This window comes from Euprymna scolopes, chromosome 15 (assembly GCF_053919585.1).
Source record: "Euprymna scolopes isolate OS-2025 chromosome 15, ASM5391958v1, whole genome shotgun sequence".
Lineage (NCBI taxonomy): Eukaryota > Metazoa > Mollusca > Cephalopoda > Sepiida > Sepiolidae > Euprymna > Euprymna scolopes.
In genome coordinates, this window is record NC_136496.1 from 27,981,834 (window position 1) to 27,997,338 (window position 15,505).

The 15,505-nt window shown below is 40.6% G+C and overlaps 67 non-coding genes across 67 annotated transcripts; all 67 read left to right on the forward strand.

Moving 5' to 3' along the window:
* Window positions 1-50: 50 nt before the first annotated feature.
* On the forward strand, window positions 51-132 carry Trnal-caa (transfer RNA leucine (anticodon CAA)). Its single transcript has one exon. It is a non-coding gene; the product is annotated as a tRNA-Leu (tRNA).
* A 70-nt stretch (window positions 133-202) lies between these two features.
* On the forward strand, window positions 203-284 carry Trnas-cga (transfer RNA serine (anticodon CGA)). The gene has a single exon. It is a non-coding gene; the product is annotated as a tRNA-Ser (tRNA).
* Window positions 285-354: 70 nt separating this feature from the next.
* Window positions 355-436, forward strand: Trnas-cga (transfer RNA serine (anticodon CGA)). The gene has a single exon. It is a non-coding gene; the product is annotated as a tRNA-Ser (tRNA).
* Window positions 437-506: 70 nt separating this feature from the next.
* On the forward strand, window positions 507-588 carry Trnal-cag (transfer RNA leucine (anticodon CAG)). Its single transcript has one exon. It is a non-coding gene; the product is annotated as a tRNA-Leu (tRNA).
* Window positions 589-658: 70 nt separating this feature from the next.
* Window positions 659-740, forward strand: Trnas-cga (transfer RNA serine (anticodon CGA)). The gene has a single exon. It is a non-coding gene; the product is annotated as a tRNA-Ser (tRNA).
* Window positions 741-962: 222 nt separating this feature from the next.
* Window positions 963-1,044, forward strand: Trnas-cga (transfer RNA serine (anticodon CGA)). Its single transcript has one exon. It is a non-coding gene; the product is annotated as a tRNA-Ser (tRNA).
* A 70-nt stretch (window positions 1,045-1,114) lies between these two features.
* Window positions 1,115-1,196, forward strand: Trnas-cga (transfer RNA serine (anticodon CGA)). The gene has a single exon. It is a non-coding gene; the product is annotated as a tRNA-Ser (tRNA).
* A 222-nt stretch (window positions 1,197-1,418) lies between these two features.
* Window positions 1,419-1,500, forward strand: Trnal-caa (transfer RNA leucine (anticodon CAA)). The gene has a single exon. It is a non-coding gene; the product is annotated as a tRNA-Leu (tRNA).
* A 70-nt stretch (window positions 1,501-1,570) lies between these two features.
* On the forward strand, window positions 1,571-1,652 carry Trnas-cga (transfer RNA serine (anticodon CGA)). The gene has a single exon. It is a non-coding gene; the product is annotated as a tRNA-Ser (tRNA).
* A 222-nt stretch (window positions 1,653-1,874) lies between these two features.
* Trnas-cga (transfer RNA serine (anticodon CGA)) lies at window positions 1,875-1,956 on the forward strand. Its single transcript has one exon. It is a non-coding gene; the product is annotated as a tRNA-Ser (tRNA).
* Window positions 1,957-2,026: 70 nt separating this feature from the next.
* Window positions 2,027-2,108, forward strand: Trnal-caa (transfer RNA leucine (anticodon CAA)). The gene has a single exon. It is a non-coding gene; the product is annotated as a tRNA-Leu (tRNA).
* Window positions 2,109-2,178: 70 nt separating this feature from the next.
* Window positions 2,179-2,260, forward strand: Trnas-cga (transfer RNA serine (anticodon CGA)). Its single transcript has one exon. It is a non-coding gene; the product is annotated as a tRNA-Ser (tRNA).
* Window positions 2,261-2,330: 70 nt separating this feature from the next.
* Trnas-cga (transfer RNA serine (anticodon CGA)) lies at window positions 2,331-2,412 on the forward strand. The gene has a single exon. It is a non-coding gene; the product is annotated as a tRNA-Ser (tRNA).
* A 70-nt stretch (window positions 2,413-2,482) lies between these two features.
* On the forward strand, window positions 2,483-2,564 carry Trnas-cga (transfer RNA serine (anticodon CGA)). Its single transcript has one exon. It is a non-coding gene; the product is annotated as a tRNA-Ser (tRNA).
* A 222-nt stretch (window positions 2,565-2,786) lies between these two features.
* On the forward strand, window positions 2,787-2,868 carry Trnas-cga (transfer RNA serine (anticodon CGA)). The gene has a single exon. It is a non-coding gene; the product is annotated as a tRNA-Ser (tRNA).
* A 70-nt stretch (window positions 2,869-2,938) lies between these two features.
* On the forward strand, window positions 2,939-3,020 carry Trnas-cga (transfer RNA serine (anticodon CGA)). Its single transcript has one exon. It is a non-coding gene; the product is annotated as a tRNA-Ser (tRNA).
* A 70-nt stretch (window positions 3,021-3,090) lies between these two features.
* On the forward strand, window positions 3,091-3,172 carry Trnas-cga (transfer RNA serine (anticodon CGA)). Its single transcript has one exon. It is a non-coding gene; the product is annotated as a tRNA-Ser (tRNA).
* A 70-nt stretch (window positions 3,173-3,242) lies between these two features.
* On the forward strand, window positions 3,243-3,324 carry Trnas-cga (transfer RNA serine (anticodon CGA)). The gene has a single exon. It is a non-coding gene; the product is annotated as a tRNA-Ser (tRNA).
* A 70-nt stretch (window positions 3,325-3,394) lies between these two features.
* On the forward strand, window positions 3,395-3,476 carry Trnas-cga (transfer RNA serine (anticodon CGA)). The gene has a single exon. It is a non-coding gene; the product is annotated as a tRNA-Ser (tRNA).
* Window positions 3,477-3,546: 70 nt separating this feature from the next.
* On the forward strand, window positions 3,547-3,628 carry Trnas-cga (transfer RNA serine (anticodon CGA)). The gene has a single exon. It is a non-coding gene; the product is annotated as a tRNA-Ser (tRNA).
* A 70-nt stretch (window positions 3,629-3,698) lies between these two features.
* On the forward strand, window positions 3,699-3,780 carry Trnal-caa (transfer RNA leucine (anticodon CAA)). Its single transcript has one exon. It is a non-coding gene; the product is annotated as a tRNA-Leu (tRNA).
* Window positions 3,781-3,850: 70 nt separating this feature from the next.
* On the forward strand, window positions 3,851-3,932 carry Trnas-cga (transfer RNA serine (anticodon CGA)). The gene has a single exon. It is a non-coding gene; the product is annotated as a tRNA-Ser (tRNA).
* Window positions 3,933-4,153: 221 nt separating this feature from the next.
* Window positions 4,154-4,235, forward strand: Trnas-cga (transfer RNA serine (anticodon CGA)). Its single transcript has one exon. It is a non-coding gene; the product is annotated as a tRNA-Ser (tRNA).
* A 70-nt stretch (window positions 4,236-4,305) lies between these two features.
* Window positions 4,306-4,386, forward strand: Trnal-caa (transfer RNA leucine (anticodon CAA)). The gene has a single exon. It is a non-coding gene; the product is annotated as a tRNA-Leu (tRNA).
* Window positions 4,387-4,456: 70 nt separating this feature from the next.
* On the forward strand, window positions 4,457-4,538 carry Trnas-cga (transfer RNA serine (anticodon CGA)). The gene has a single exon. It is a non-coding gene; the product is annotated as a tRNA-Ser (tRNA).
* A 70-nt stretch (window positions 4,539-4,608) lies between these two features.
* Window positions 4,609-4,690, forward strand: Trnas-cga (transfer RNA serine (anticodon CGA)). The gene has a single exon. It is a non-coding gene; the product is annotated as a tRNA-Ser (tRNA).
* Window positions 4,691-4,760: 70 nt separating this feature from the next.
* On the forward strand, window positions 4,761-4,842 carry Trnas-cga (transfer RNA serine (anticodon CGA)). The gene has a single exon. It is a non-coding gene; the product is annotated as a tRNA-Ser (tRNA).
* Window positions 4,843-4,912: 70 nt separating this feature from the next.
* On the forward strand, window positions 4,913-4,994 carry Trnas-cga (transfer RNA serine (anticodon CGA)). Its single transcript has one exon. It is a non-coding gene; the product is annotated as a tRNA-Ser (tRNA).
* A 70-nt stretch (window positions 4,995-5,064) lies between these two features.
* On the forward strand, window positions 5,065-5,147 carry Trnac-aca (transfer RNA cysteine (anticodon ACA)). The gene has a single exon. It is a non-coding gene; the product is annotated as a tRNA-Cys (tRNA).
* Window positions 5,148-5,217: 70 nt separating this feature from the next.
* On the forward strand, window positions 5,218-5,299 carry Trnas-cga (transfer RNA serine (anticodon CGA)). The gene has a single exon. It is a non-coding gene; the product is annotated as a tRNA-Ser (tRNA).
* Window positions 5,300-5,520: 221 nt separating this feature from the next.
* Trnas-cga (transfer RNA serine (anticodon CGA)) lies at window positions 5,521-5,602 on the forward strand. The gene has a single exon. It is a non-coding gene; the product is annotated as a tRNA-Ser (tRNA).
* Window positions 5,603-5,672: 70 nt separating this feature from the next.
* On the forward strand, window positions 5,673-5,754 carry Trnal-caa (transfer RNA leucine (anticodon CAA)). Its single transcript has one exon. It is a non-coding gene; the product is annotated as a tRNA-Leu (tRNA).
* A 70-nt stretch (window positions 5,755-5,824) lies between these two features.
* Trnas-cga (transfer RNA serine (anticodon CGA)) lies at window positions 5,825-5,906 on the forward strand. The gene has a single exon. It is a non-coding gene; the product is annotated as a tRNA-Ser (tRNA).
* A 222-nt stretch (window positions 5,907-6,128) lies between these two features.
* On the forward strand, window positions 6,129-6,210 carry Trnas-cga (transfer RNA serine (anticodon CGA)). The gene has a single exon. It is a non-coding gene; the product is annotated as a tRNA-Ser (tRNA).
* Window positions 6,211-6,280: 70 nt separating this feature from the next.
* Trnas-cga (transfer RNA serine (anticodon CGA)) lies at window positions 6,281-6,362 on the forward strand. Its single transcript has one exon. It is a non-coding gene; the product is annotated as a tRNA-Ser (tRNA).
* Window positions 6,363-6,431: 69 nt separating this feature from the next.
* On the forward strand, window positions 6,432-6,513 carry Trnas-cga (transfer RNA serine (anticodon CGA)). Its single transcript has one exon. It is a non-coding gene; the product is annotated as a tRNA-Ser (tRNA).
* A 70-nt stretch (window positions 6,514-6,583) lies between these two features.
* On the forward strand, window positions 6,584-6,665 carry Trnas-cga (transfer RNA serine (anticodon CGA)). The gene has a single exon. It is a non-coding gene; the product is annotated as a tRNA-Ser (tRNA).
* A 70-nt stretch (window positions 6,666-6,735) lies between these two features.
* Trnas-cga (transfer RNA serine (anticodon CGA)) lies at window positions 6,736-6,817 on the forward strand. Its single transcript has one exon. It is a non-coding gene; the product is annotated as a tRNA-Ser (tRNA).
* Window positions 6,818-6,887: 70 nt separating this feature from the next.
* Window positions 6,888-6,969, forward strand: Trnas-cga (transfer RNA serine (anticodon CGA)). The gene has a single exon. It is a non-coding gene; the product is annotated as a tRNA-Ser (tRNA).
* Window positions 6,970-7,039: 70 nt separating this feature from the next.
* On the forward strand, window positions 7,040-7,121 carry Trnas-cga (transfer RNA serine (anticodon CGA)). The gene has a single exon. It is a non-coding gene; the product is annotated as a tRNA-Ser (tRNA).
* A 70-nt stretch (window positions 7,122-7,191) lies between these two features.
* On the forward strand, window positions 7,192-7,273 carry Trnas-cga (transfer RNA serine (anticodon CGA)). Its single transcript has one exon. It is a non-coding gene; the product is annotated as a tRNA-Ser (tRNA).
* Window positions 7,274-7,343: 70 nt separating this feature from the next.
* On the forward strand, window positions 7,344-7,425 carry Trnas-cga (transfer RNA serine (anticodon CGA)). The gene has a single exon. It is a non-coding gene; the product is annotated as a tRNA-Ser (tRNA).
* Window positions 7,426-7,495: 70 nt separating this feature from the next.
* On the forward strand, window positions 7,496-7,577 carry Trnas-cga (transfer RNA serine (anticodon CGA)). Its single transcript has one exon. It is a non-coding gene; the product is annotated as a tRNA-Ser (tRNA).
* A 70-nt stretch (window positions 7,578-7,647) lies between these two features.
* Trnas-cga (transfer RNA serine (anticodon CGA)) lies at window positions 7,648-7,729 on the forward strand. Its single transcript has one exon. It is a non-coding gene; the product is annotated as a tRNA-Ser (tRNA).
* A 70-nt stretch (window positions 7,730-7,799) lies between these two features.
* Window positions 7,800-7,881, forward strand: Trnal-caa (transfer RNA leucine (anticodon CAA)). The gene has a single exon. It is a non-coding gene; the product is annotated as a tRNA-Leu (tRNA).
* Window positions 7,882-7,951: 70 nt separating this feature from the next.
* Trnas-uga (transfer RNA serine (anticodon UGA)) lies at window positions 7,952-8,033 on the forward strand. The gene has a single exon. It is a non-coding gene; the product is annotated as a tRNA-Ser (tRNA).
* A 70-nt stretch (window positions 8,034-8,103) lies between these two features.
* On the forward strand, window positions 8,104-8,185 carry Trnal-caa (transfer RNA leucine (anticodon CAA)). Its single transcript has one exon. It is a non-coding gene; the product is annotated as a tRNA-Leu (tRNA).
* Window positions 8,186-8,255: 70 nt separating this feature from the next.
* Trnas-cga (transfer RNA serine (anticodon CGA)) lies at window positions 8,256-8,337 on the forward strand. Its single transcript has one exon. It is a non-coding gene; the product is annotated as a tRNA-Ser (tRNA).
* Window positions 8,338-8,407: 70 nt separating this feature from the next.
* On the forward strand, window positions 8,408-8,489 carry Trnal-caa (transfer RNA leucine (anticodon CAA)). Its single transcript has one exon. It is a non-coding gene; the product is annotated as a tRNA-Leu (tRNA).
* Window positions 8,490-8,559: 70 nt separating this feature from the next.
* Window positions 8,560-8,641, forward strand: Trnas-cga (transfer RNA serine (anticodon CGA)). Its single transcript has one exon. It is a non-coding gene; the product is annotated as a tRNA-Ser (tRNA).
* Window positions 8,642-8,711: 70 nt separating this feature from the next.
* Window positions 8,712-8,793, forward strand: Trnas-cga (transfer RNA serine (anticodon CGA)). The gene has a single exon. It is a non-coding gene; the product is annotated as a tRNA-Ser (tRNA).
* A 70-nt stretch (window positions 8,794-8,863) lies between these two features.
* Window positions 8,864-8,945, forward strand: Trnas-cga (transfer RNA serine (anticodon CGA)). The gene has a single exon. It is a non-coding gene; the product is annotated as a tRNA-Ser (tRNA).
* Window positions 8,946-9,015: 70 nt separating this feature from the next.
* On the forward strand, window positions 9,016-9,097 carry Trnas-cga (transfer RNA serine (anticodon CGA)). The gene has a single exon. It is a non-coding gene; the product is annotated as a tRNA-Ser (tRNA).
* A 70-nt stretch (window positions 9,098-9,167) lies between these two features.
* On the forward strand, window positions 9,168-9,249 carry Trnas-cga (transfer RNA serine (anticodon CGA)). Its single transcript has one exon. It is a non-coding gene; the product is annotated as a tRNA-Ser (tRNA).
* A 223-nt stretch (window positions 9,250-9,472) lies between these two features.
* On the forward strand, window positions 9,473-9,554 carry Trnas-cga (transfer RNA serine (anticodon CGA)). Its single transcript has one exon. It is a non-coding gene; the product is annotated as a tRNA-Ser (tRNA).
* A 70-nt stretch (window positions 9,555-9,624) lies between these two features.
* Trnas-cga (transfer RNA serine (anticodon CGA)) lies at window positions 9,625-9,706 on the forward strand. Its single transcript has one exon. It is a non-coding gene; the product is annotated as a tRNA-Ser (tRNA).
* A 70-nt stretch (window positions 9,707-9,776) lies between these two features.
* Trnas-cga (transfer RNA serine (anticodon CGA)) lies at window positions 9,777-9,858 on the forward strand. The gene has a single exon. It is a non-coding gene; the product is annotated as a tRNA-Ser (tRNA).
* A 222-nt stretch (window positions 9,859-10,080) lies between these two features.
* On the forward strand, window positions 10,081-10,162 carry Trnas-cga (transfer RNA serine (anticodon CGA)). The gene has a single exon. It is a non-coding gene; the product is annotated as a tRNA-Ser (tRNA).
* A 70-nt stretch (window positions 10,163-10,232) lies between these two features.
* On the forward strand, window positions 10,233-10,314 carry Trnas-cga (transfer RNA serine (anticodon CGA)). Its single transcript has one exon. It is a non-coding gene; the product is annotated as a tRNA-Ser (tRNA).
* Window positions 10,315-10,384: 70 nt separating this feature from the next.
* Window positions 10,385-10,466, forward strand: Trnas-cga (transfer RNA serine (anticodon CGA)). Its single transcript has one exon. It is a non-coding gene; the product is annotated as a tRNA-Ser (tRNA).
* Window positions 10,467-10,536: 70 nt separating this feature from the next.
* On the forward strand, window positions 10,537-10,618 carry Trnas-cga (transfer RNA serine (anticodon CGA)). The gene has a single exon. It is a non-coding gene; the product is annotated as a tRNA-Ser (tRNA).
* A 70-nt stretch (window positions 10,619-10,688) lies between these two features.
* Trnas-cga (transfer RNA serine (anticodon CGA)) lies at window positions 10,689-10,770 on the forward strand. The gene has a single exon. It is a non-coding gene; the product is annotated as a tRNA-Ser (tRNA).
* Window positions 10,771-10,993: 223 nt separating this feature from the next.
* Trnas-cga (transfer RNA serine (anticodon CGA)) lies at window positions 10,994-11,075 on the forward strand. Its single transcript has one exon. It is a non-coding gene; the product is annotated as a tRNA-Ser (tRNA).
* Window positions 11,076-11,297: 222 nt separating this feature from the next.
* On the forward strand, window positions 11,298-11,379 carry Trnas-cga (transfer RNA serine (anticodon CGA)). Its single transcript has one exon. It is a non-coding gene; the product is annotated as a tRNA-Ser (tRNA).
* A 70-nt stretch (window positions 11,380-11,449) lies between these two features.
* On the forward strand, window positions 11,450-11,531 carry Trnas-cga (transfer RNA serine (anticodon CGA)). Its single transcript has one exon. It is a non-coding gene; the product is annotated as a tRNA-Ser (tRNA).
* Window positions 11,532-12,339: 808 nt separating this feature from the next.
* Trnas-uga (transfer RNA serine (anticodon UGA)) lies at window positions 12,340-12,419 on the forward strand. The gene has a single exon. It is a non-coding gene; the product is annotated as a tRNA-Ser (tRNA).
* Window positions 12,420-12,640: 221 nt separating this feature from the next.
* On the forward strand, window positions 12,641-12,722 carry Trnas-cga (transfer RNA serine (anticodon CGA)). The gene has a single exon. It is a non-coding gene; the product is annotated as a tRNA-Ser (tRNA).
* The last annotated feature ends 2,783 nt before the right edge of the window (window positions 12,723-15,505 follow it).

Below are 15,505 nucleotides of genomic sequence, written 5' to 3' on the forward strand. Positions count from 1 at the left end.
GTAATTAATATACACTAACGCTCAAATGTTTACTTTGATGTGCGACAGCAGCTGCGATGGCCGAGTGGTTAAGGCGTTGGACTCAAAATCCAATGGGCAATGCCCGCACAGGTTCGAATCCTGTTCGTAGCGATTTACTTTTATAAACTTTGGTAATTAAAATACACTAACGCTCAAATGTTTATTTTGATGTGCGACAGCAGCTGTGATGGCCAAGTGGTTAAGGCGTTGGACTCGAACTCCAATAGGCAATGCCCGCACAGGTTTGAATGCTGTTCGTAGCGATTTACTTTTATAAACTTTGGTAATTAATATACACTAACGCTCAAATGTTTATTTTGATGTGCGACAGCAGCTGTGATGGCCGAGTGGTTAAGGCGTTGGACTCGAAATCCAATGGGCAATGCCCGCACAGGTTCGAATCCTGTTCGTAGCGATTTACTTTTATAAACTTTGGTAATTAATATACACTAACGCTCAAATGTTTATTTTGATGTGAGACAGCAGCTGCGATGGCCGAGTGGTTAAGGCGTTGGACTCAGAATCCAATGGGCAATGCCCGCACAGGTTTGAATCCTGTTCGTAGCGATTTACTTTTATAAACTTTGGTAATTAATATACACTAACGCTCAAATGTTTATTTTGATGTACGACAGCAGCTGCGATGGCCGAGTGGTTACGGCGTTGGACTCGAAATCCAATGGGCAATGCCCGCACAGGTTCGAATCCTGTTCGTAGCGATTTACTTTTATAAACTTTGGTAATTAATATACACTAACGCTCAAATGTTTATTTTGATGTGCGACATCAGCTGTGATGGACAAGTTGTTAAGGCGTTGGACTCGAACTCCATTAGGCAATGCCCGCACAGGTTCGAATGCTGTTCGTAGGTATTTACTTTTATAAACTTTGGTAATTAATATACACTAACGCTCAAATGTTTATTTTGATGTGCGACAGCAGCTGTGATGGCCGAGATGTTAAGGCGTTGGACTCGAAATTCAATGGGCAATGCCCGCACAGGTTCGAATCCTGTTCGTAGCGATTTACTTTTATAAACTTTGGTAATTAATATACACGAACGCTCAAATGTTTATTTCGATGTGCGACAGCAGCTGCGATGGCCGAGTGGTAAAGGCGTTGGACTCGAAATCCAATGGGCAATGCCCGAACACGTTCGAACCCTGTTCGTAGCGATTTACTTTTATACACTTTGGTAATTAATATAAACTAACGCTCACATGTTTATTTTGATGTGCGACAGCAGCTGCGATGGCCGAGTGGTTAAGGCGTTGGACTCGAAATTCTATGGGCAATGCCCGACCAGGGTCGAATCCTGTCCGTAGCGATTTACTTTTATAAACTTTGGTAATTAATATACACTAACGCTCACATGTTTATTTTGATGTACGAAAGCAGCTGCTGTGGCCAAGTGGTTAAGGCGTTGGGCTCAAAATCCAATGGGCAATGCCCGCACAGGTTCGAATCCTGTTCGTAGCGATTTAGTTTTATAAACTTTGGCAATTAATATACACTAACGCTCAAATGTTTATTTCAATGTGCGACAGCAGCTGCGATGGCCGAGGGGTTAAGGCGTTGGACTCGAAATCCAATGGGCAATGCCCGCACAGGTTCGAATCCTGTTCGTAGCGATTTACTTTTATAAACTTTGGTAATTAATATACACTAACGCTCAAATGTTTATTTTGATGTACGAAAGCAGTTGCGATGGCCGAGTCGTTAAGGCGTTGGAGTCGAAATCCAATGGGCAATGCCCGCACTGGTTAAAATCCTGTTCGTAGCGATTTACTTTTATAAACTTTGGTAATTAATATACACTAACGCTCAAATGTTTGTTTTGATGTACGAAAGCAGCTGCGATGGCCGAGTGGTTAAGGCGTTGGACTCGAAATCCAATGGGCAATGCCCGCACAGGGTCGAATCCTGTTCGTAGCGATTTACTTTTATAAACTTTGGTAATTAATATACACTAACGCTAAAAGTTTTATATTGATGTGCGACAGCAGCCGCGATGGCCGAGTGGTTAAGGCGTTGGACTCAAAATCCAATGAGCGATGCCCGCACAGGTTCGAATCCTGTGCGTAGCGATTTACTTTTATAAACTTTGGTAATTAATATACACTAACGCTCAAATGTTTATTTTGATGTGCGAAAGCAGCTGCGATGGCCGAGTGGTTAAGGCGTTGGACTCGAAATCCAATGGGCAATGCCCGCACAGGTTCGTATCCTGTTCGTAGCGATTTACTTTTATAAACTTTGGTAATTAATATACCCTAACGCTCAAATGTTTACTCTGATGTACGAAAGCAGCTGCTGTGGCCGAGTGGTTAAGGCGTTGGACTCGAAATCCAATGGGCAATGCCTTCACAGGTTCGAATCCTGTTCGTAGCGATTTACTTTTATAAACTTTGGTAATTAATATACACTAACGCTCAAATGTTTATTTTGATGTACGAAAGCAGCTGCTTTGGCCGAGTGGTTAAGGCGTTGGACTCGAAATCCAATGGGCAATGCCCGCACAGGTTCGAATCCTGTTCGTAGCGATTTACTTTTATAAACTTTGGTAATTAATATACACTAACGCTCAAATGTTTATTTTGATGTGCGACAGCAGCTGTGATGGCCAAGTGGTTAAGGCGTTTGACTCGAACTCCATTAGGCAATGCCCGCACAGGTTCGAATGCTGTTCATAGGTATTTACTTTTATAAACTTTGGTAATTAATATACACTAAGGATCAAATGTTTATTTTGATGTGCGACAGCAGCTGTGATTGCCGAGTGGTTAAGGCGTTGGACTCGAAATCCAATGGGCAATGCCCGCACAGGTTCGAATCCTGTTCGTAGCGATTTACTTTTATAAACTTTGGTAATTAATATACACTAACGCTCAAATGTTTATTTCGATGTGCGACAGCAGCTGCGATGGCCGAGTGGTAAAGGCGTTGGACTCGAAATCCAATGGGCAATGCCCGCACACGTTCGAATCCTGTTCGTAGCGATTTACTTTTATACTCTTTGGTAATTAATATAAACTAACGCTTAAATGTTTATTTTGATGTGCGACAGCAGCTGCGATGGCCGAGTGGTTAAGGCGTTGGACTCGAAATTCAATGGGCAATGCCCGCACAGGTTCGAATCCTGTTCGTAGCGATTTACTTTTATAAACTTTGGTAATTAATATGCACTAACGCACAAATGTTTATTTTGATGTACGAAAGCAGCTGCGATGGCCGAGTGGTTAAGGCATTGGACTCGAAATCCAATGGGCAATGCCCGCACAGGTTCGAATCCTGTTCGTAGCGTTTTACTTTTATAAACTTTGGTAATTAATATATACTAACGCTAAAATGTTTATTTTGATGTGCGACAGCAGCTGCGATGGCCGAGTGGTTTAGGCGTTGGACTCGAAATCCAATGAGCAATGCCCGCACATGTTCGAATCCTGTTCGTAGCGATTTAATTTTATAAACTTTGGTAATTAATATACACTAACGCTCAAATGTTTATTTTGATGTGCGACAGCAGCTGCGATGGCCGAGTGGTTAAGGCGTTGGACTCGAAATCCAATAGGCAATTCCCGCACAGGGTCGAATCCTGTTCGTAGCGATTTACTTTTATAAACTTTGGTAATTAATATACACTAACGCTCAAATGTTTATTTTGATGTACGAAAGCAGCTGCTGTGGCCGAGTGGTTAAGGCGTTGGACTCAAAATCCAATGGGCAATGCCCCCACAGGTTCGAATCCTGTTCGTAGCGATTTACTTTTATAAACTTTGGCAATTAATATACACTAACGCTCAAATGTTTATTTTGATGTGCGACAGCAGCCGCGATGGCCGAGTGGTTAAGGCGTTAGACTCGAAATCCAATGGGCAATGCCCGCATAGGTTCGAATCCTGTTCGTAGCGAATTACTTTCATAAACTTTGGTAATTAATATACACTAACGCTCAAATGTTTATTTTGATGTGCGACAGCAGCTGTGATGGCCAATGGTTAAGGCGTTGGACTCGAACTCCAATAGGCAATGCCCGCACAGGTTCGAATGCTGTTCGTAGCGATTTACTTTTATAAACTTTGGTAATTAATATACACTAACGCTCAAATGTTTATTTTGATGTGCGACAGCAGCTGTGATGGCCGAGTGGTTAAGGCGTTGGACTCGAAATCCAATGGGCAATGCCCGCACTGGTTCGAATCCTGTTCGTAGCGATTTACTTTTATAAACTTTGGTAATTAATATACACTAACGCTCAAATGTTTATTTTGATGAACGAAAGCAGCTGCTGTGGCCGAGTGGTTAAGGCGTTGGACTCAAAATCCAATGGGCAATGCCGCACAGGTTCGAATCCTGTTCGTAGCGATTTACTTTTATAAACTTTGGTAATTAATATACACTAACGCTCAAATGTTTATTTTGGTGTGCGACAGCAGCTGCGATGGCCGAGTGGTGAAGGCGTTGGACTCGAAATCCAATGGGCAATGCCCGCACAGGTTCGAATCCTGTTCGGTGCGATTTACTTTTATAAACTTTGGTAATTAATATACACTAACGCTCAAATGTTTATTTTGATGTACGAAAGCAGCTGCGATGGCCGAGTGGTTAAGGCGTTGGACTCGAAATCCAATGGGCAATGCCCGCACAGGTTCGAATCCTGTTCGTAGCGATTTACTTTTATAAACTTTGGTAATTAATATATACTAACGCTAAAATGTTTATTTTGATGTGCGACAGCAGCTGCGATGGCCGAGTGGTTTAGGCGTTGGACTCGAAATCCAATGAGCAATGCCCGCACAGGTTCGAATCCTGTTCGTAGCGATTTAATTTTATAAACTTTGGTAATTAATATACACTAACGCTCAAATGTTTATTTTGATGTGCGACAGCAGCTGCGATGGCCGAGTGGTTAAGGCGTTGGACTCGAAATCCAATAGGCAATGCCCGCACAGGGTCGAATCCTGTTCGTAGCGATTTACTTTTATAAACTTTGGTAATTAATATACACTAACACTCAAATGTTTATTTTGATGTACGAAAGCAGCTGCTGTGGCCGAGTGGTTAAGGCGTCGGACTACAAAATCCAATGGGCAATGCCCGCACAGGTTCGAATCCTGTTCGTAGCGATTTACTTTTATAAACTTTGGTAATTAATATACACTAACGCTCAAATGTTTATTTTGATGTGCGACAGCAGCCGCGATGGCCGAGTGGTTAAGGCGTTGGACTCGAAATCCAATGGGCAATGCCCGCATAGGTTCGAATCCTGTTCGTAGCGATTTACTTTTATAAACTTTGGTAATTAATATACACTAACGCTCAAATGTTTATTTTAATGTGCGACAGCAGCTGTGATGGCCAATGGTTAAGGCGTTGGACTCGAACTCCAATAGGCAATGCCCGCACAGGTTCGAATGCTGTTCGTAGCGATTTACTTTTATAAACTTTGGTAATTAATATACACTAACGCTCAAATGTTTATTTTGATGTGCGACAGCAGCTGTGATGGCCGAGTTGTTAAGGCGTTGGACTCGAAATCCAATGGGCAATGCCCGCACAGGTTCGAATCCTGTTCGTAGCGATTTACTTTTATAAACTTTGGTAATTAATATACACTAACGCTCAAATGTTTATTTTGATGTACGAAAGCAGCTGCTGTGGCCGAGTGGTTAAGGCGTTGGACTCAAAATCCAATGGGCAATGCCCGCACAGGTTCGAATCCTGTTCGTAGCGATTTACTTTTATAAACTTTGGTAATTAATATACACTAACGCTCAAATGTTTATTTTGATGTGCGACAGCAGCTGCGATGGCCGAGTGGTGAAGGCGTTGGACTCGAAATCCAATGGGCAATGCCCGCACAGGTTCGAATCCTGTTCGGTGCGATTTACTTTTATATACTTTGGTAATTAATATACACTAACGCTCAAATGTTTATTTTGATGTGCGACAGCAGCTGTGATGGCCAAGTGGTTAAGGCGTTGGACTCGAACTCCATTAGGCAATGCCCGCACAGGTTCGAATGCTGTTCGTAGCGATTTACTTTTATAAACTTTGGTAATTAATATACACTAACGCTCAAATGTTTATTTTGATGTGCGACAGCAGCTGTGATGGCCGAGTGGTTAAGGCGTTGGACTCGAAATCCAATGGGCAATGCCCGCACAGGTTCGAATCCTGTTCGTAGCGATTTACTTTTATAAACTTTGGTAATTAATATACACTAACGCTCAAATGTTTATTTTGATGTGAGACAGCAGCGGCGATGGCCGAGTGGTTAAGGCGTTGGAGCCGAAATCCAATGGGCAATGCCCGCACAGGTTCGAATCCTGTTCGTAGCGATTTACTTTTTAAACTTTGGTAATTAATATACACTAGCGCTCAAATGTTTATTTTGATGTGCGACAGCAGCTGCGGCAGCCGAGTGGTTAAGGCGTTGGACTCGAAATCCAATGGGCAATGCCCGCATAGGTTCGAATCCTGTTCGTAGCGATTTACTTTTATAAACTTTGGTAATTAAAATACACTAACGCTCAAAAGTTTATTTTGATGTGCGACAGCAGCGGCGATGGCCGAGTAATTAAGGCGTTGGACTCGAAATCCAATGGTCAATGCCCGCACAGGTTCGAATCCTGTTCGTAGCGATTTACTTTTATAAACTTTGGTAATTAATATACACTAAAGCTCAAATGTTTACTTTGATGTGCGACAGCAGCTGCGATGGCCGAGTGGTTAAGACGTTGGACTCGAAATCCAATGAGCAATGCCCGCACAGGTTTGAATCCTGTTCGTAGAGATTTACTTTTATAAACTTTGGTAATTAATATACACTAACGCTCAAATGTTTATTTTGATGTGCGACAGCAGCTTCGATGGCCGAGTGGTTAAGGCGTTGGACTCGAAATCCAATGGGCAATGCCCGCGCAGGCTCGAACCCTGTTCGTAGCGATTTACTTTTATAAACTTTGGTAATTAATATACACTAATGCTCAAATGTTTATTTTGACGTGCGACAGCAGCTACGATGGCCGAGTGGTTAAGGCGTTGGACTCGAAATCCAATGAGCAATGCCCGCACAGGTTCGAATCCTGTTCGTAGCGATTTACTTTTACAAACTTTGGTAATTAATATACACTAACGCTCAAATGTTTATTTTGATGTGCGACAGCAGCTGCGATGGCCGGGTGGTTAAGGCGTTGGACTCGAAATCCAATGGGCAATGCCCGCACAGGGTCGAATCCTGTTCGTAGCGATTTACTTTTATAAACTTTGGTAATTAATATACACTAACGCTCAAATGTTTATTTCAATGTGCGACAGCAGCTGCAATGGCCGAGTGGTTAAGGCGTTGGACTCGAAATCCAATGGGCAATGCCCGCACAAGTTCGAATCCTGTTCGTAGCGATTTACTTTTATAAACTTTGGTAATTAATATACACTAACGCTCAAATGTTTATTTTGATGTACGAAAGCAGTTGCGATGGCCGAGTCGTTAAGGCGTTGGAGTCGAAATCCAATGGGCAATGCCCGCACAGGTTAAAATCCTGTTCGTAGCGATTTACTTTTATAAACTTTGGTAATTAATATACACTAACGCTCAAATGTTTGTTTTGATGTACGAAAGCAGCTGCGATGGCCGAGTGGTTAAGGCGTTGGACTCGAAATCCAATGGGCAATGCCCGCACAGGTTCGAATCCTGTTCGTAGCGATTTACTTTTATAAACTTTGGTAATTAATATACACTAACGCTAAACGTTTTATATTGATGTGCGACAGCAGCCGCGATGGCCGAGTGGTTAAGGCGTTGGACTCAAAATCCAATGAGCGATGCCCGCACAGGTTCGAATCCTGTGCGTAGCGATTTACTTTTATAAACTTTGGTAATTAATATACACTAACGCTCAAATGTGTATTTTGATGTGCGACAGCAGCTGCGATGGCCGAGTGGTTAAGGCGTTGGACTTGAAATCCAATGGGCAATGCCCGCACAGGTTCGAATCCTGTTCGTAGCGATTTACTTTTATAAACTTTGGTAATTAATATAGCCTAACGCTCAAATGTTTACTCTGATGTACGAAAGCAGCTGCTGTGGCCGAGTGGTTAAGGCGTTGGACTCAAAATCCAATGGGCAATGCCCGCACAGGTTCGAATCCTGTTCGTAGCGATTTACTTTTATAAACTTTGGTAATTAATATACAATAACGCTCAAATCTTTATTTTGATGTGCGACAGCAGCTGCGATGGCCGAGTGGTTAAGGCGTTGGACTCGAAATCCAATGAGCAATGCCCGCACAGGTTTGAATCCTGTTCGTAGCGATTTACTTGGATAAACTTTGGTAATTAATATACACTAACGCTCAAATGTTTACTCTGATGTACGAAAGCAGCTGCTGTGGCCGAGTGGTTAAGGCGTTGGACTCAAAATCCAATGGGCAATGCCCGCACAGGTTCGAATCCTGTTCGTAGCGATTTACTTTTATAAACTTTGGTAATTAATATACAATAACGCTCAAATCTTTATTTTGATGTGCGACAGCAGCTGCGATGGCCGAGTGGTTAAGGCGTTGGACTCGAAATCCAATGGGCAATGCCCGCACAGGGTCGAATCCTGTTCGTAGCGATTTACTTGGATAAACTTTGGTAATTAATATACACTAACGCTCAAATGTTTGTTTTGATGTGCGACAGCAGCTGCGATGGCCGAGTGGTTAAGGCGTTGGAGTCGAAATCCAATGGGCAATGCCCGCACAGGTTCGAATCCTGTTCGTAGCGATTTACTTTTATAAACTTTGCTAATTATCATAAACTTACGCTCAAATGTTTATTTTGATGTACGAAAGCAGCTGCGATGGCCGAGTGGTTAAGGCGTTGGAGTCGAAATCCAATGGGCAATGCCCGCACAGGTTCGAATCCTGTTCGTAGCGATTTACTTTTATAAACTTCGGTTATTAATATACACTAACGCTCAAATGTTTATTTTGATGTACGAAAGCAGCTGCGATGGCCGAGTGGTTAAGGCGTTGGACTCGAAATCCAATGGGCAATGCCCGCACTGATTCGAATCCTGTTCGTAGCGATTTACTTTTATAAACTTTGGTAATTAATATACACTAACGCTAAAATGTTTATTTTGATGTGTGACAGCAGCTGCGATGGCCGAGTGGTTAAGGCGTTGAACTCGAAATCCAATGAGCAATGCCCGCACAGTTTCGAATCCTGTTCGTAGCGATTTACTTTTATAAACTTTGGTAATTAATATACACTAACGCTCAAATGTTTATTTTGATGTGCGACAGCAACTGCGATGGCCGAGTGGTTAAGGCGTTGGACCCGAAATCCAATGGGAAATGCCCGCACAGGCTCGAATCCTGTTCGAGAGCGATTTACTTTTATAAACTTTGGTAATTAATATACACTAACGCTCAAATGTTTATGTTGATGTGCGACAGCAGCTGCGATGCCCGAGTGGTTTAGGCGTTGGACTCGAAATTCAATGGGCAATGCCCGCATAGGTTTGAATCCTGTTCGTAGCGATTTACTTTTATAAACTTTGGTATTTAATATACACTAACGCTCAAATGTTTGTTTTGATGTGAGACAGCAGCTGCGATGGCCGAGTGGTTAAGGCGTTGGACTCGAGAACCAATGGGCAATGCCCGCACAGGTTCGAATCCTGTTCGTAGCGATTTACTTTTGTACACTTTGGTAATTAATATACACTAACGCTCAAATGTGTATTTTGATGTGCGACAGCAGCTGCGATGGCCGAGTGGTTAAGGCGTTGGACTCGAAATCCAATGGGCAATGCCCGCACAGGTTCGAATCCTGTTCGTAGCGATTTAATTTTAAAAACTTTGGTAATTAATATACACTAACGCTCAAATGTTTATTTTGATGTGCGACAGCAGCTGAGAGTGCCGAGGGGGTTAGGCGTTGGACTCGAAATCCAATGGGCAATGCCCGCACAGGTTCGAATCCTGTTCGTAGGTATTTACTTTTATAAACTTTGGTAATTAATATACACTAACGCTCAAATGTTTATTTTGATGTGCGACAGCAGCTGCGATGGCCGAGTCGTTAAGGCGTTGGACTCGAAATCCCATGAGCAATGCCCGCACAGGTTCGAATCCTGTTCGTAGCGATTTACTTTTATAAACTTTGGTAATTAATATACACTAACGCTCAAATGTTTATTTTGATGTGCGACATTAACTGCGATGGCCGAGTGGTTAAGGGGTTGGACTCGAAATCCAATGTGCAGTGCCCGCACAGGTTCGAATCCTGTTCGTAGCGATTTACTTTTATAAACTTTGGTAATTAATATACACTAACGCTCAAATGTTTATTTTGATGTGCGACAGCAGCTGCGATGGCCGAGTGGTTAAGACGTTGGACTCGAACTCCAATAGGCAATGCCATCACAGGTTCGGATCCTGTTCGTAGCGATTTACTTTTATAAAGTTTGGTAATTAATATACACTAACGCTCAAATGTTTGTTTTGATGTGCGACAGCAGCTGTGATGGCCGAGTGGTTAAGGCGTTGGACTCGAAATCCAATGGGCAATGCCCGCACAGGTTCGAATCCTGTTCGTAGCGATTTACTTTTATAAACTTTGGTAATTAATATACACTAACGCTCAAATGTTTATTTTGATGTGCGACAGCAGCTGCGATGGCCGAGTGGTTAAGGCGTTGGACTCGAAATCCAATGGGCAATGCCCGCACAGGTTGGAATGCTGTTCGTAGCGATTTACTTTTATAAACTTTGGTAATTAATATACACTAACACTCAAATGTTTATTTTGATGTACGAAAGCAGCTGCGATGGCCGAGTGGTTAAGGCGTTGGAGCCGGAATCCAATGGGCAATACCCGCACGGGCTCGAATCCTGTTCGTAGAGATTTTCTTTTATAAACTTTCGTAATTAATATACACTAATCATGTCATGTTTATTTTATATGACCGACAGCAGCTGCGATGGCCCAGTGGTTAGGGCGTTGGACTCGAAATCCAATGGGTAATACCTGTTCAGGTTCGAATCCTGTTCGTAGCGAGTTACTTATATAAACTTTGGTAATTGATATCCACTATTCTTCTCATGTTTATTATGATGTGCGACAGCAGCTGCGATGGCCGAGTGTTTAAGGCGTTGGACTCGAAATCCAATGGGCAATGCCCGCACATCTGCGAATCCTGTTCGTAGCGATTTACTTTTATAAACTTTGGTAATTAATATACACTAATCCTCTCACGTTTATTTTGATATGCGGCAGTAGCTGCGATGGCCAAGTTGTTAAGGCGTTGGACTCGAAATCCAATGGGCAATGCCCGCACAGGTTCGATTCCTGTTCGTAACGATTTAGTTTTATAAACTTTCGTTATTAATATACATTAATCCTCGCATATTTATTTTGATGTGCGACAGTGGCTACGAGGGCCGAGTGGTTAAGGCGTTGGACTCGAGGTCCAATGGGCAGTTCCTTCACAGGTTCGAATCCTGTTCGTAGCGATTAACTTTTATAAACTGTGGTAATTAATATACACTAATGCTCCTATGTTTATTTTGATGTGCGACAGCAGCTGCGATGGCCGAGTTGTTAAGGCGTTGACTCAAAATCGAATGGTCAATACATGCACAGGTTCGAATCCTGTTCGTAGCGATTAACTTTTGTAAACTTTGGTAATTAATATACACTAATAATCTCATGTTTATTTTAATGCGCGACAGCAGCTACGATGGTCAAGTGGTTAAGGCATCGGGGTCGACAACAAGGGACGATGCCCGCACAGGATCGATGCGAGTCAGTATTATAAACTTTGGTAATTTACATACACTAATCATCTCATGTTTATTGTGTGTGCGGCAGCAGCTGCGATGGCCGAGTGGTTAAGGCAATGGAGTCGAAATCCAATTCGCGATGCCCGCACAGGCTCGAATCCTGTTCGTAGCGAATTACTTTTATAAACTTTTGTAATTAATATACACTCTGTTTTATTTTTATATGCGACAGTAGCTGCGATGGCCGAGTGGTTTATGCGTTGGACTTGAAATCCATTGTTTAATGCCCACACAGGTTCGAATCCTATTCGTAGCGATTTACTTTTATAAACTTTGGTAATTAATATACACTAATGCTCTCATGTTTATTTTGATATGCGGCCGTACCTTTGATGGCCGAGTGGTTACGGCGTTGGACTCGAAATCCAATGGGCGATGGCCGCACAGGATCGAATCCTGTTCGTAGCGATTTAGTATTATAAACTTTGGTAATTAATATACACATATAATATAATGTTTATTTTGATGTGGGCCACCAGCTGCGATGGGCGAGATGTTAAGACGTTGGACTTGAAATTCAATGGGCAACCCGCACAGGTTCGAATCCTGTTCGTAGCAATTTTCTTTTATAAACTTTTGTAATTTATATACACTAATCCTCTAATGTTTATTTTGATGTGCGACAGCAGCTGCGACGGCCGTGTTGTTAAGGCGTTGACTCGAAATCCGATGGGCAATGCCCGCACAGGTTCGAATCCTGTTCATAGCGATTTATTTTTATAAACTTTGGTAATTAATATACACTAATGCTCAAATGTTAATTTAGATGTGCGACAGCAGCTGCGATGGTCGAATGGTTAAGGCGTTGGACTCGAAATCCAATGGGCAATGCCCGCACAGGGTCGAATCCTGTTCGTAGCGATTTACTTTTATAAACTATGGTAATTATTATACAGTTATCCTCTAATGTTTATTTTGATATGCGGCAGTACGTGATGGCCGAGTGGTATAGGCGTTGGACTCGAAATCCAATTATTAATTGACGCACAGGTTCGAATCCTGTTCGTAGCGATTTGATTTTATAAACTTTGGTAATTAATATACACTAATCCTCTCATGTTTATTTTGATATGCGACAGTAGCAGAAATACGTCGTCATGGCAACCAGACAGTGAACATTCGTGACGGGAAACTCGAAGCACGAGTGATTTGAAAATAAATAAAAAGTTGGCGAAAAGAAGCGAGACACTGTCTCGCCGAGATGCCCTGTATATCAAACACTTCGCTTCGGACCTCATCGAAGATTGAGATTTGGATCAGTTTAACTGCGGATTATTAGTCAAATACAATTGTATTGTCGATTAACCTCGACATTTAATCTGGCTGAGATTTGAATTAATTAAATTGCAGATTGTCATTCCAAATACAATCGTATTGTCGATTGAATTCTTCTTTGGAACTAAGATTCGAGGAAGAGATAAACTACTTTCGCCATCTCAACTTGTTTTTTTCTTGGATATTGTGTTTGCGAACTTTTAATCCGTGTTTACCCTAACGGATAAAAACAGATAATTTTGGCCTATCTCATGCCAATATCTTTTCCTTTCCACAAACTTTTATACATATTGTACTGTATTTTGCATGTCGCATACATCTGACAAACATCCCCAGAAATACGTCTGTCTCACTCATTCTTTTTATCGGAACTTTTTCTTCTTCCTTTGTATATAAAAATCTTTCTTGAATTCTAAACTTTGTTGAGTGGTCGTTTCGTTATTTTTGCTCTGTTGTTCCGTTCTCCTTATTGATATGTTCCGCTGGTTAATCCGACATATGACGATTAACCGAAGATAATTATGAGATGTTGGATATAAAATAAAATACATTCTTATGTCGCGATCTGACTGCCAATCAATTCGGTCATCCATTAACCGGGTCGTGACATTATTCAATGTAACATGTTTATTCAGCTCGAAAACCATACAGTGTTTACCGATGTATTGGAAAATTCAAGATGGCGTCTGACTCCCTCTTTAACACGGTAAGTTTGGGAAAAGGTGTTATAAATAAAAAACTGGATAAAATACTGTTAAAAACTCGCTCAATATATGTTACCGTGACATAGCTTGACATATATTCGGCGGGTTGGGTTTGTATTACTGTACACATAGATTCGAAAAAGTTGTCAAAAAACAAATATATAACAAATAAATGTTATCAAAGGCAAGATAAGTTACTTTTCTACCAAACTGGATATATTTTTCGTGTTTTTATTCAATGTAACATATTTATTCAGCTCGAAATCATACAGTGTTTACCGATGTATTGTAAAATTCAAGATGGCGCCTCACCCCCTCTTTAACACGGGAAGTTTGGGAAAAGGTGTTATAAGTAAAAAAAATAGAAAAAATACTATTAAAAACCCGCCGAATATATGTCACGGTGAGCGAGTTTTTTACAGTATTTTATCCAGTTTTTTATTTATAACACCTTTTCTCAAACTTACCGTGTGAAAGAGGGAGTCAGACGCCATCTTGAATTTAACAATACATCGGTAAACACTGTATGGTTTTCGAGCTGAATAAACATGTTACATTGAATAAAAACACGAAAAGTATATCCAGTTTGGTAGAAAAGTAACTTATCTTGCCTTTGATAACATTTATTTGTTATATATTTGTTTTTTGACAACTTTTTCGAATCTATGTGTACAGTAATACAAACCCGTTTTTCGAGCTGAATAAATATGTTACATTGAATAAAAACACGAAAAATATATCCAGTTTGGTAGAAAAGAAACTTATCTTGCCTTTGATAACATTTATTTGTTATATATTTGTTTTTTGACAACTTTTTCGAATCTATGTGTGTACAGTAATAAAAACCCGTATTTTGTACAGTTTTTTTTATTTATAACACCTTTTTCCAAACTTACGGTGTTAAAGAGGGTGTGAGACACCATCCTGAATTTTCAAATACATCGGTAAACACTGTATGTTTTCGAGCTGAATAAATATGTCACATTGAATAAAAACACGAAAAATATATCCAGTTTGGCAGAAAAGTAACTTATCTTGCCTTTGATAACATTTATTTGTTATATATTTGTTCCCCCCTCCCAAAACAAATTAGAGTGGTCGGTGTTCTGTAGTAGCGTATCTGGATATTTACCAAAAAAATATTTAGGTTTGGCTATAAATTCCTAAACTCATTTCATCCTAAATAATTTAGGTGACTAAAATAGGAATCTAATTGAATCTTTAATTTCCTGAATAGTATCCGATAATTCATTTTTCTTCGAGTTATATCGAATACATTAATACGGACTTTAGGGGCTTTTTTCGTAATGTTACTGTAAAAATTATTTTTTATTGTTACAAATTACGATGCTTTAAAAAAAGCAAAAATAAATTCTTGCGTTTTTTATTTACTACTGAAGACCATAACTTTAGTAAAGGTATTTTTTGTTTAAACAAAATAAAACATTTTCACTAAGAGTTAAGTAAAAATAATTAGTTCATTATATTCTGCGATCATTATTTGAAAAATACTGCAATTTTCATTAAAATTCGTTAATTTCCTGATTTTTGGTGAATTTTTAAGTAAAGGGAGGAGTCAAAATGTGTATACACTTTGAGCGTCGTCATTCATTTTGAGACAACGTGTGGTTAATTTAAATATCCAGTTTGGCAGAAAAGTAACTT